The sequence below is a fragment of the Mastigoproctus giganteus genome, chromosome 9, assembly GCF_048544385.1.
Source record: "Mastigoproctus giganteus isolate SK-2022 chromosome 9, ASM4854438v1, whole genome shotgun sequence".
Lineage (NCBI taxonomy): Eukaryota > Metazoa > Arthropoda > Arachnida > Uropygi > Thelyphonidae > Mastigoproctus > Mastigoproctus giganteus.
The window spans coordinates 49,437,063-49,449,788 of NC_143583.1; the positions used below are offsets into that span (position 1 = coordinate 49,437,063).

At 34.7% G+C, this 12,726-nt stretch overlaps 1 protein-coding gene across 3 annotated transcripts in view; it reads left to right on the forward strand.

Annotated features, from left to right (window-relative positions):
- The window catches only part of LOC150080207 (uncharacterized), a 441,155-nt gene that overhangs the window by 132,583 nt on the left and 295,846 nt on the right, over positions 1-12,726 (forward strand). Inside the window, exon 1 of one of the 3 annotated variants that reach the window (XM_090382095.1) lies at positions 12,008-12,185. The exons of the other annotated variants lie outside the window; for them this stretch is intronic. The gene's annotated coding sequence lies outside the window, so the exon portion shown is untranslated. Of the gene's footprint in view, positions 1-12,007; positions 12,186-12,726 lie in introns of those variants that run through there. 3 annotated transcript variants of the gene reach the window in all.

The following is a 12,726-nucleotide window of genomic DNA, read 5'->3' on the forward strand; positions in this document are numbered from 1 at the left end:
GCCACAGCACTCTAGCTTGAGCCTTTTGCTTTGCTGCTCTGGTCTGAGTCATGACTTTGATTTAATTTTAATAAAATTCCAATTTCAGTACAAAAGTATAACCCTAAACTTGTATCCCAACACAGTTATAACGTTATATATATTTTTCAGTATCAAGTATTTTCTACGAGTTCCGTTTATATAACTTCCGTATCAAGTTTTGTATTAATTAATTATGTTACGTTTGTAATCTAAGTCGTTATATGTATTTAGTTAAAAGTACAATTTAATTGACAACGAAGTTTAACAAAATTAATAGATTTAGCTGATTAATTGACAACATTATATTATATACTATACTTACTAACGCTATCTAGTTCGTATATAACGTATCGTATAACAAAGGCGGCAAGTTACGAATGGGACTATTTAACTTCCAAATCTCGCTGTCTCGATTCAGAATAAACTAAGGATCCTGACTATGTCTATAAGCTACTTATAGAAAATAATTTGATGTAACAATTGGGCAATAAAGTGGCTAAATATGGCTAAAAAACTTCTCATTCAGCGGAGCTGCAACTTGTAACACGTGGATTTGATACCCTTACCGATACTTTTATGCAATTACAAGACCAAGTAAAGAATAAATACATCAGATTAATCAGAAAATCACAAAATAATGCTATACTACTAAATTTAAATCAAAAGTTTTAGAAAAACAATAATTTCAAATCAATAAATAAGAAAATCCACTTAGCGGCTTTGAACACGTCTGGCTCCCACTAGCCTCGTCAGCAGACTTCGAGCGAGTTCTGGCAAGACTGTGTGCAAGACTTGATTGCAGACTAGTTAATTAGCATTAGTAGAGGCATATGATGCAAGAAAGCAAGCTTATGCAGCATCAGCCAAAAAAAAAAAAAAAAAAAAAAAAACCACTCCCATTTCACCCCTCTGTTCGTTTGAACCATGTCTCTGATATCCCAACAATATCTGCCTTTGATGTTTTGAGCAATACCTCAAATTCATCAAATTTATTTACCAAACTCCTAGCATCGGTATACACGGAAGTATACATGCACTTGTTTCTATTCTTAGCTACTCTAACACAGCCCATGTATTTACTTGTAACGCAATGACTCCCAGCAGTCTCTGAAATACCCTGCATCTTGTGTTCCAAGATGCAGGGTATTTCAGAGACTTATTAAGGCTGCTGCTCATTCCAATAGAAGCAGTGCAAGAATCACTTTCACCTCTGCCAGTGGCTACTATTAATCTATTAGTCCTTCTATCCTTCTCCCAAGCTAGCAGTTTTCCTACCCATCTAACACTGCTCGATAGCATCAGCAAATATTCTTGCACCCTTTCTATTTAAGTGTATCCCATCCCTGTATAAGCAGTCTCTCCCATTAACAAGTACAGACCAGGCTGAGAAAAATTCTACCCCTTGAGCCTTGCACAATCTCTCTAGGGCCAAATCGATCGACAAGGCTCTCATCGTATACTCCCTCCTATCATGTCTGGGCAGATTTGCAGACACTTTCAAATTCAACCCTAATTCACGGCTTTTTTTCAACAGTGACCTGTACTTGTTAAGTAATTCTGCCGGTCGTCTATTCTTAATATCATTAGTGCCAACATGTACAACTATATCACCTTTTGTGCCCTTAAAAGATGATATCTGCTCTACAACATCATCAACCTTTGTCCCTGGCAGACATATCCTGGTCCTATTCCACCTATCCTTTTTACATACCATGTTCCCCGTTTCCCTGACAATAGAGTCACCAACAACTACTAGTTCCTGTGAGACCAGCACATTCTGCCTTAGGGGTTGCTGCTGCGTTGCGTGATGACCAAGTGCAAGCTCTGGCGTTGATGTGGATAGCTGAGAGCTGGATGGGCCCCTCAATTTAGATCCTTCGAGGGCATCCATCGTGTCCTTCAAGCTCTCATATAGGCCCATAACAATGCTGAGTTTTCGCCTGATTTCCTTACACTCCTTACATTGTGCACCCACAAAGACATCCCCTATAGCAATATCATGTCCTGTACCCAATTGCTCCACAAACATCAAGCAAGCAAGCAGTGAATTTTAAAAGGCTGTGATTCAGAGGGCAACTGCAGGGTATTCCAGGAGCAGTAAAAACTTCGCCTGCCGAAGGTAATATTTACTGTAGACTTGTATCACCTGATAATTTATATGCATCCTATGCATTATTCTTTTCTTAAGTGAGTTGCATCAGTTTATGTGATCCATTTAAGTCAGAACAATGAATAGTATATTTTAGTTGGTATTAAAAGCCTGGTTGCCTCTATGATTACTTCTCTGAATGCTTTCCATTTAGAATTTTATGTTGATAATATGATCAGTTGGGCCCGCTGCACAAAATTTTAAAACTGAGACCATTGTAGTTACCTCTAGAAAAGCAAAAGCCTTTCCCTTTGCCATTTTTAACAGTAGTTACATATTTAAGTAAATCCCAGCATCAATGCACTGATCACTGCTGATAATATGAACAAGAGTACTGCGTTCTCTTGCCTTTTTAACTTGCTTCTGTAGAAAATAGCCATCCAGTAAATCTGCAAAAGTTTTCCTAGTGTGAGAGGCGCCTCTGTAGCCAGGTGGGAAGGAGCAGCAGTGCGTAGCACACGCTTCTTGATTAGACCGGGGTTCGAGCCCGTCACCACCAAATGCGGAAAGGTCAGGGAATGACCACCGCATATCCCGGAACGATGTGGCCTTAGTTGCTAATGCTCCTAAAAAACCAAATAACGACAACTAGTGTGAGCAATCCACAAGTCCCAGTTATTATCTGGAAAGTTAAAATTCTCCATTAGAAGACATGTTGATTTACTGACCCACTCTATTTCTCTGTATAGTTATTTATTATACTTATCACAATCATTAGTGCAATAATGCACTCCTACTCTCATTTTTATTTTTCTAATGCTTATGTCACACACTGGCCACTCATGTCAGCTGGGTGTGCTTTTCTTAACTTAGAGCATAACTCTCCCCCCCCCCCTCCCCAGTCTGTCTCTCCATCTATCTTTTTTGTACACATTGTACTCCCCACATTCAAATTCTGCATCCCCCTATACCTGAATGATACCATGCTTATGATATTTCTGCAATATCCGCATTTTATGACTTAACCAGTACTTCGAATTCATAAAATTTATTTACTGTGTCCCTAGCATTCCTATACATGCAAGTATACGCGTAACTGTTTTTAATCTTCATAACTCAAGAAGACTGACACCGTGGTTTTCAGGATGCTTCAAGTTCCAATATAAGCAGGACAGAAATCATTTACACTTCCTCTTTTGGCTGCTGTTGAACTATTGGTTTGTGTATTCATCCATGCTTGCAGTTTTCAATGCACTTAACACGGCCTCAATAGCATAAATGAATATTCTTGCACCATTTCTATTCCCATCCCTGTATAAGCATTCTCTTCTGTTAACAAGCACAAACCATGCTATGAAAAATTCTACCTTATGAGACTTGTACAATTAGGTACACTATAACTGCTACAGCTGACACATACTTGCACACAGTCTCTCCTGGACTGAACTGATTGACAATGTTCTAATCCAGTGATTTTCAAATGGGGTGCCGTGGCAACTAGGATGCCGCAACAACATACCAGGGGTGCCATGTAATTTGGGTTTGAGTTAATTTTTCTTTTCTTTTTTTTTTTTTTAATTTATATATTTATTTCATTAGAAAATTGTGTACGGTATCCATTGTTACTGTATTGATGTTTATTTAGTACCTCTATATAAAGAATAAAATTATTATATAAATATATATAATTAGGCTGGCCTCAATTAAAGAATTAATTCGTCCCACGAGCGCATCACACAAAATGGAAACGCGTTAATCGAATATAATAATCAATAGAAAAAATTATAATTGGTCCTTGACCTTCTGGAATGTCCATAAAGAATTTTAAAAATACCTTTTAAATAACTTTTTAACAGTATACAATGTAAAAGATAATGAAAATAATTATGGAATTAAATGTTTATTGCATAAAACACGGTTCCCAAACTGTGCCCCGCAGAATATTTTAAATTTTCGCGGGAAACACAGCGATACTCGACATCTGTTGGACACTGCATGAACTACTAGCTCGAGGTAGTTCACAGTTTCAACATTTCTTATTAAGTTGTTTGGACCTAACTACTTAATAAACAGAATTGTTAGGTATTTCTTTTGGTCTAGGTGCACCTTGAAAAAATTACTGAGACACTAAGGGCGCCATGAACCGTGAAGGTTTGGGAACCTCTGACATAAAATACGCAATGAAGAAATGATTGTTGTGGAAATATTTGAACAGCGTTGACTTCCTCTTTTCATCAGTCAACTACCGATAGCCAACAACAATCTTCTCTGGGCCCCTGCGAAATAAATATTGCAGAGAACCTCACCACCTTTTGTTTGAGGTTCTCTGCGATACGAAAGATTTCATCTAGTTCTTTTACTGTTATCTCCTTTATGGTAACATTTTCATCTGGCTCATTTAAATTTTTCTGCAAGTGGCTTTATTGACTTTATTAGCAGGAAAAAAACAAGTAACACGTCTTCTTCCAATGGTTGATGGAACACATCGAGGCGGGCAGCAGGCAAATGTTGGTTTATTGCCCGTTTGACTCTCAGTAAGCTTAACGTGTGATTCAAATCTTTTTCAACTATTGCATTAAAAAAAAAAGATTGCATTAACTGGAAATTTGCATCGTGTAAAGTGAAAAGTGGTATTTTTTCAATTAGCATTAACTGAAAATCGCATTATGCAAGGCCTGGCTGTATATTAATATAACAACTATATTTTTGTTTAAATATTATACTAGGAGGAAAATTATTTTAATGTATAGAAAGATATATACACATAGAGAATCAGATTATTAAAAGTGCGAAAACCACCATGTTAGGTATTTCTTTTGGCCCAGGGGTGCCGTGAAAAAATTACTGGGACACTAAGGGTGCCGTGAACCGAGAAAGTTTGGGAACCTCTACTCTAATCACATACTCCATTCTATTACACCTGGGCAAAATTGCTGACACTTTCATTTTCAGTCCTAACTCACAATTGTTTTTTTTTTTAATATTACACTATACTTGTTGAGTAAAAATTCAAATCTACTCTTAGTTTCATTGATACCATTTTTTTTTTTTTTTTTTTTAATTTCTTTTTTTTTTCTTCTTCTCAACAATACCACCTTTTGTCCTTAAAGATGGTAGCTGCTCTACGTCATCAATTTTTGCTTCAGGCAGACATATCCCAACTTTTTCCACACAAAACATATTTCTTTCTTCCCTACAGGACCAGCACTCTGCTGTGAGGGATTTCATTGAGCTGCACTAAGTAAACAAAGTAATAAAATGTCTACTTAGTGGATCTCAAATAATGGTTCCTAGTCTGTAGGTACGTTAGTATTAGCAGTAGCCACATGGTGCAAGGAAGCCTATGGTTTATGCTGCACCAGTCAAAATAATAAAAATAAAATAATAATAAAAGATAATAAGAGAAAAGGAAATAGACAACCTATGCGTTTCTCTCCTCCCATATTGTTGACCTTTGAATTTCCCCAAACTGTCAGCCTCTACCACCTATGTAGGTAACTTATTCCAGTAATTTATAACTCGCTGGCTAAAATAAAACTTCCTGCAATCCAGTCTAAACATCTCCCCCCTCCCACCTTAACTTGAAATTATGGCCCCTAGTTCCAGAATCATTTATAACCATGAAAATTTTATCCTTATTCATTTTGCTTATACCTTTCAGAGCCTCAAACACCTCAATCAAGTCTCCTCTAAAGTGGCTAGTTTCCAAGCTCTGCAACCCACATATTCGAAGTCTTTCCTCATACGGACGCTCTTTCGTTGATCTCACCAGGCGAGTTACCTATCTTTGGACCCTTTCAAGAAGCACAATGTTTTTCTTTAGATGCGGTCTCCATACTGGACACAGTATTCCAAGTGTAGTCTAACAGTAGCCTTATATAATGGGATTATGAAGTCCTTATCTTTACTCGCAATTGTTCGGTAAATCATAGGACACCGTGGGCCTTCCTTGCAACTAGGCTACAATAATCAGAGAATTTCATGTCTGACTATCGTAACACCCAGATCCCTTTCCTCCAATAAAAAAAAAAAAAAAAAAAAAATGGTAAACTGCAGCCATTATCAACCCACTGCAGGATGGAAGCCTCCTCAACAATTCATGCTGAGGGACATGGACCATAATCTACCACGCTGGTCTACTCAAATAGCGTGTTCTACTGCACTCCCGCTCCTGACCACTCGGCTATGGAGGCCTGTTTCCTCCAGTACTGGGTTTAAAAAAGTCAAAGCTCTTAATTGGGTTTATTTAGTAACATTATCTTGCCACATACAGGGTTATTTTTCATAGAACTGCATATAGAATTATTCTGAAAAATTCTGAATAATTAGGCACTATCACTAAAGACCCTATTATAACCATGAAAAGCAGACCCATACCATGACACCTCCAAACTTTCTAGTTGGGATAATACATGTCTTCCTTGACAGTATAGCATTTCTCACCATTTTTCATTTGTTTGGAGAAGTCTGGGTTAAAATTTCACCAGAGACTGGAGAAACTCTTAAAGGCCTCTTTATGGGTTCCTTCATGAGCAGAACCGGCGCTAAGGGTGTGCAAGTGGGGCATCTAGCAGTGCCTATTTTAGGCACTGCTAGATGCGCTACTTATAAGCGTGTTAAGATACAATACGACAGCATTTCCCAAACTTTTTTAGTAACGGAACACTTCATCTCATGATATATTTACAGAGCACTTTTCATCTCACAATATATTTACGGAACACTTTTCAGCTCACAATATATTTACGGAACAGTTACAAAACACAAGTTTGCTGGCACCAAAGAACTATTTGGTAATATTTTATTACATACAATGCACTGTCCATCAGGAGCACTTTATTTCCAACACATATAAATCTGGAATTCAAATAACTATCATCATACTTTCATTTTGTTCTTTTATTAGTTGGTTCCTGTTTTTTCACTTCAGACTTTTGGAGAAAAAAGGCTGCGATTGTCCACCCTCACTTTGAAGTGTGACAATATTGTGTTCATTTTCATCGACCACAGTGGTAATATTAGAAGTACTTTTGCTTTTTGTTTTAAATTTTTGTTCTAAGTTTCCTTTTTTCAACCATAAATGCATGATCGTTTATTTTAATAATAATATTTCGAAATACTTATAATTATCAAAAAAAATTTATACAAGGAAGTGAGTTTAGGTATGATATCGGTTCACTTTTCCCTTTCCTTCAGCCCTTGTACTCCAGGATAAATTGCATAGGAATGGCATATTAGACCATTACTACTTTTTCATATATGTCGTTACCCCTACACATACTTTTCTATGCAAAGTTTGCCAAAATAGTATTCCGCAGTCTATTTGATTATTAGTCTATGCCAGTAATAACCAAAAAAAAATAATGATTAAAAATTATAATGATACTAAAGTGGTGTATGCTACAAATATGCAAAATTATTTATTTTATTTTTTTAATTATTAATTACGATTTTTCGTGGAACACTAGTGTTCCGCGGAATACAGTTTGGGAAACGCTGCAATACAATATGTATTAGGCACTGTGACAAGGCTTTGCCTCAGGTGCCAAAAATGCTAGTGCATTTCTGTTTATGAGTTTGGGTTTCTTGACGCATGAATACTTTCAACTTCTAACATAAAAGCTAGAGTAACATAAGAACTGATGTGCTGTTATGGCCTATTAAGCAAAAATTGACAAGCACAAGAGACATTACACTGGTTTTATATAACTTTTCATCAGCAACATTGAGTAATAAGAGCAATAACATGCAAAAGTACATTTGTCATTTATTGACTTCTTGACCTTATATCATTCTTATTCTTCCATTGTTTAACATCGTGGATGCACACTTGATTCAAAGTTATAGTCAGCAACAACTGATGTGTTTATTAGTATTAGTAATGGCCGCATGGTGCAAGAAATCCTATGGTTTATGCTGCACCAGCCAAAAAAAAAAAAAAAACCTCTGAATAAAACAATGATAAAAAAATAAATAATAAATAAATAAATGAACTCCACCAAGTGAATAAGTTATTTTGGGATTACTGTTTCCCAGGTTTAATACCTTACACTTTGTTGGATTAAAGCATAGCTGCCATTTTTCTGACCATTCCTGAAGTCTATCTAGGTCTCTCTGAAGAAGCTCAGCTTGACAGTGATCATTAACTACTCTACCAATTTTAACATCATCTGCAAATTTGGACATCACGCCCTCTATCCCTTCATCAATGTCGTTTATGAAAATTAAAAACAACAGTGGTCCTAATACTGATCCTTGGGGAAACCCACTTCTTACATCAACCCAATCTGAAGAATAGCCATTTATCACAACCCTCTGCCTCCTGCCCTGAAGCCATCCTGCTATCCATCTAAGGATTTTCCCAGTGATTCCAACCTGTTCCAGCTTATAAAGCAACCGCTCGTGTGGGACTGAGTCAAAAGCTTTGCTGAAATCTAAATAAACAATGTCGAAATTATTCCCTAAATCCAGCTTGTGAGTGACCCTTTCAAAATAGCAAACCAGATTTGTTAAACATGATTTTCCCTTTACAAAACCATGCTGAGTATCCTTGAATTTCAATTCGATCCAAATGATCCTGAATTCCACCCTTGATCATTGCCTCCATGATTTTCCCTACTGCTGAAGTCAGACTGACAGGTCGATAATTTCCAACTTCACTTTTAGAGCCATCCTTATGTATGGGAGATACATTTGCACTTTTCCAATCCAAGGGAATCTCCCTAGAGTCTAGTGATGCTCGCATAATTAGCCTCAATGGTTCAATGCACTCGCTTGCTGCCTCCCTTAAGATTATAGGGTATATTCCATCAACTCCGGGAGCCTTACTGGCCTGTAGGCTTGAAAGTTTTTTCATTAAATAATCTTACGAAATTTCAATATTGTTAATTACATGTTTTTCAACTTTACTCCCACAATTTCCCATTGCCACAAAAGGTTTTTCATTTGTAAATATCGATGCAAAATAATGTGTTAAGACCCTATAATGCTATGCATTGTAAGCTGTAATGGCTAATTACTGATATCTGGTTTTTTTCATGAGACTTTTAGTTGCTCCCACTTTGTATGATGGACAAGACTTAATTTATTAGTGTTTGGTATCCGAATCATTTTGAGAGTGGTTAATTTTCATATAGAAGAGTTCATAATCCACTCATATCACAGAAATAGAATGTCTTTATTTGGCAAACATGCAGAATATTATTTTCCAAAATGATATTTATCAAAGGAGACACACATATGATTAGGTGCTACTTATGTGAAGAACACCATGTGACTGGCAGTGTAAATAGCTGAATCAACAATGTATGCAATCTAGTCTAGATTCAGCTTCGCTTGTCACACTGAATGGTTATTTTTTAAGATGTTTAATTACTTTTTTTAATTTCATTAATAAATCTTATTTTTACAAGCGTAAATTCCTGTTAAGATTTTATTGCATTCTGGCTCTTGGATATTCATGCAATCCTTGATTGAAAAGGGGTGACCTATGTTACTATTGCCTCACCTTCAAATAAATAATAATAAGGTTAATAACAACATTCTATTTTATGTTCTTTGCATGTACCAAACATTTTTTTATCTTCATATTTTGAGTTAAAATTTTTCTTTGGCCTACTTAATTCACTAAAATAAATTTATCTTCACTAAAAGATGCAACATCTTTAAGCTTGTTGCCTCCTCTGGGCAACACTAACCCTCCCTTGAGGTCTTGGATACTACTGTTCTAAAATTAGGGGTATTAGCAGTTATAGCCAATCATTATTAGATTGATTCACAAGGAGCCTTTTATGGTGATTTTTTTTTTTTTTTTTTTTTTTTTTTCATAGTTATCATACTGGGAGATATTTTTTCAAATCATATAATGCCTTTCAAAAATGGAAGAATTTAGCCTCTCTGCAAAGTTGCAGAAAAGTTAAAATCTCTGCAACCAACAAATTAAATTTATATATTAAATTATCCATTAGAATTATTATGTTACTATGAATATTAGTGCATCAAATCTTTGTCTCAGTCAAGAATATTGATTTTTTTTTTTTTTAATTGGAGAAGTATAGCTGTAAAAAAAAAATCCATGTTGGTGTATAAAATGCAGCATGCACTCACTTCTGTGCTATTTTCCTCAACTTCTCTTTCTGTGTTGGATAATAATGTCTCTCTCAAAGTTCTTTGGTGTTCTGAAACCCTTTCAAGAAAAGATTTTTCTTTAATTCCTCTATTAAAAATTTGAAAGCTCTTCATTGAATATAATTATCATTAAACTCTCTAAACACCTGTTAGGTTTGTGAGTGACAAATGATTTTGATTTGATGGAAATTATTGAAGTGTCTTCAATAAGTCACACTATCTTAAAAAAAAAAGAATTATGTGGAGAATTTTCATTGTACACACACAGTCTTAAATAGATTTTATGAAAGTTATTAATATATTTTAATAATTCTTTTGTATGTATAACCAATGTATTTTTTAGCAAGTTATTTTAAATTCATTATACTCAAACACAATTTTACAATTCTGTATTTGCCCGGTATGTGTTCCTGCAGTACATCTCTGAAGGTAAAGTTATCTACTTATTAATTAATTAGTTTATAATTTTGATATCAGCATGTTAATTTTAAATAAAATATGCCCTTAGTAGTTATGAATTTGAACTTTGACTATCTAAGGAGCTATATGCTTGAGATGTGTGAAGTTTTGATTTAAGTTTATTCAGTTAGTTATAAGCTGGATTATTGTTTTCTTCTACTCATGCTTTTCTATACTTAAGCTGTTTATACAATATGATTTGTATTTGATTTTTGATATGTAAATTTAAAAGACATCCAAACTGTGTTCATGTGAGATAAGGGGGTGGAGCAATACGCAGGATGATCCTAAAATGATTATTCATTTTCAGAAATGTTTTTTATATAATGTAGTTAGGGAGAGTAAAAAACCATATTAAAGAATGAGTGAAAGGTTTTTCCTATATATAATTTTTTAAATATTGTTCAAATGTGAAGGAAACTCTATTGAATATTCTTCCAATAGTCACTGTCAGTGTCCACTAAACACATTGGCATTGACTGACTTTCTCAGACTGTCCTTCATCATAATACAGTAATTTTACCACTTGTCTGCAATATTTCCTAAAGATTTCAGTTGAGGGCTGTAGTTAGACAATCATAGATGGAGGAAGTAGGCTTCCCTCCCACATGAATTTTCAGTCTACATAAAATGCAAATTGGCCAATGAAAACATCATACAAAATACACACGGGCTGTTAACTACTACTTTAAGAAGTGGCACACTATGACTGTTGTAGACTGATAGTGTGTCGAGCAACCATCCTCAGACTGTATTCATAGCCTTGTCTGGTGCACTTTACATTGCGCAATTTCCATTCCAAAATGCTATGATTTCCACCAATCCCAAGAATTGTTCAAATTCTACCTTTAAGTTCTTTTGAAGCTGCAGTACAGATTTGCTTTCATCATGCCAGAACTTTTATTTTATTGTTTTGTTTTAGTTATCATCTTTTCCTGTTATTACCTACAACCTGAAAGGTAAAAAAAAATTTGCGTTCCACACATTCCTTAGTGCCATTGTTTCCCTTCTACATTACTCACAAAATAAGTTTTTGAAAGTACAAAAATCATTTTGGGATATCTTGTATATCCTAATTAAAAAGATAGAAGTTGAATTATGCTTTTTTAAATCCAGAAATAAAAAAATTCACAAATAAGTAGGATATAATAGAGGGCTTAAATTATTTATTTATAAAAGTTAGTTTAAATTAATTAAATTTTTTTTGTATATATTTTAAATTCGGGATAGAAAAAGACTTGCCAAAATACTTTCTGTGCAGATTTTTCTTGTGATGAAAATTAGTATGTTATAAAGTTTAATACTAAACATTTCACAACTTGGACAGCCTAATCCATCTCACAGCTGTTCATCTGCTGCTTGATCCCTTGAAGTCGAAGTTTTCAATGGATTTTCTGGAATAGAAACCAAGGTACTTAGTCTGAAAAGACATCGCTATGGTGAGTCATCGTTAGAAACACAGGACCAGGCAGCAATAAAACCTACTTTAGTAAGACGCATTTTGTAATGATTCCATTTGTAAATCTTTAGTAGGCTTTAAATTTCTCTTTTTTATCATCCATGATTCTCTTATTTATTGAATTTAAAAGTGTATAAAATAGTAGTTTAGAGATGCCTTGCTAAAAGGCTTAAAATACTCAATTGCTGTATAGATAATTTGACATTGCATCAGTCATCACTCTGGTTCTACAGAATAACTGAATTTCTCTAGAAATATTTTCAGAATCAAACTTTTTTTCAACTAATTATTTGTTTCTCTAGGTGCTTGAGGTGTTGCATCCTGCATAAATCAAATTAATATTGAATATTTATATAGAACCTCATAGAATCACTTTTCTAAAGGGGAAAAAAATTATATGTGGGATGAAATATTGAGATGAAGTATTTTTTTAGAAAAGGAGTTCTAATGCTAGAATTTAAAAAAAAATTCAGAATTAGAGGTAATTTACAGTGGAATGAATTTTTATTCACAGACAGAAATGTCAAAAAACTAATACATTTTAATTGCTGTGTTTGTAATTTTCATATCA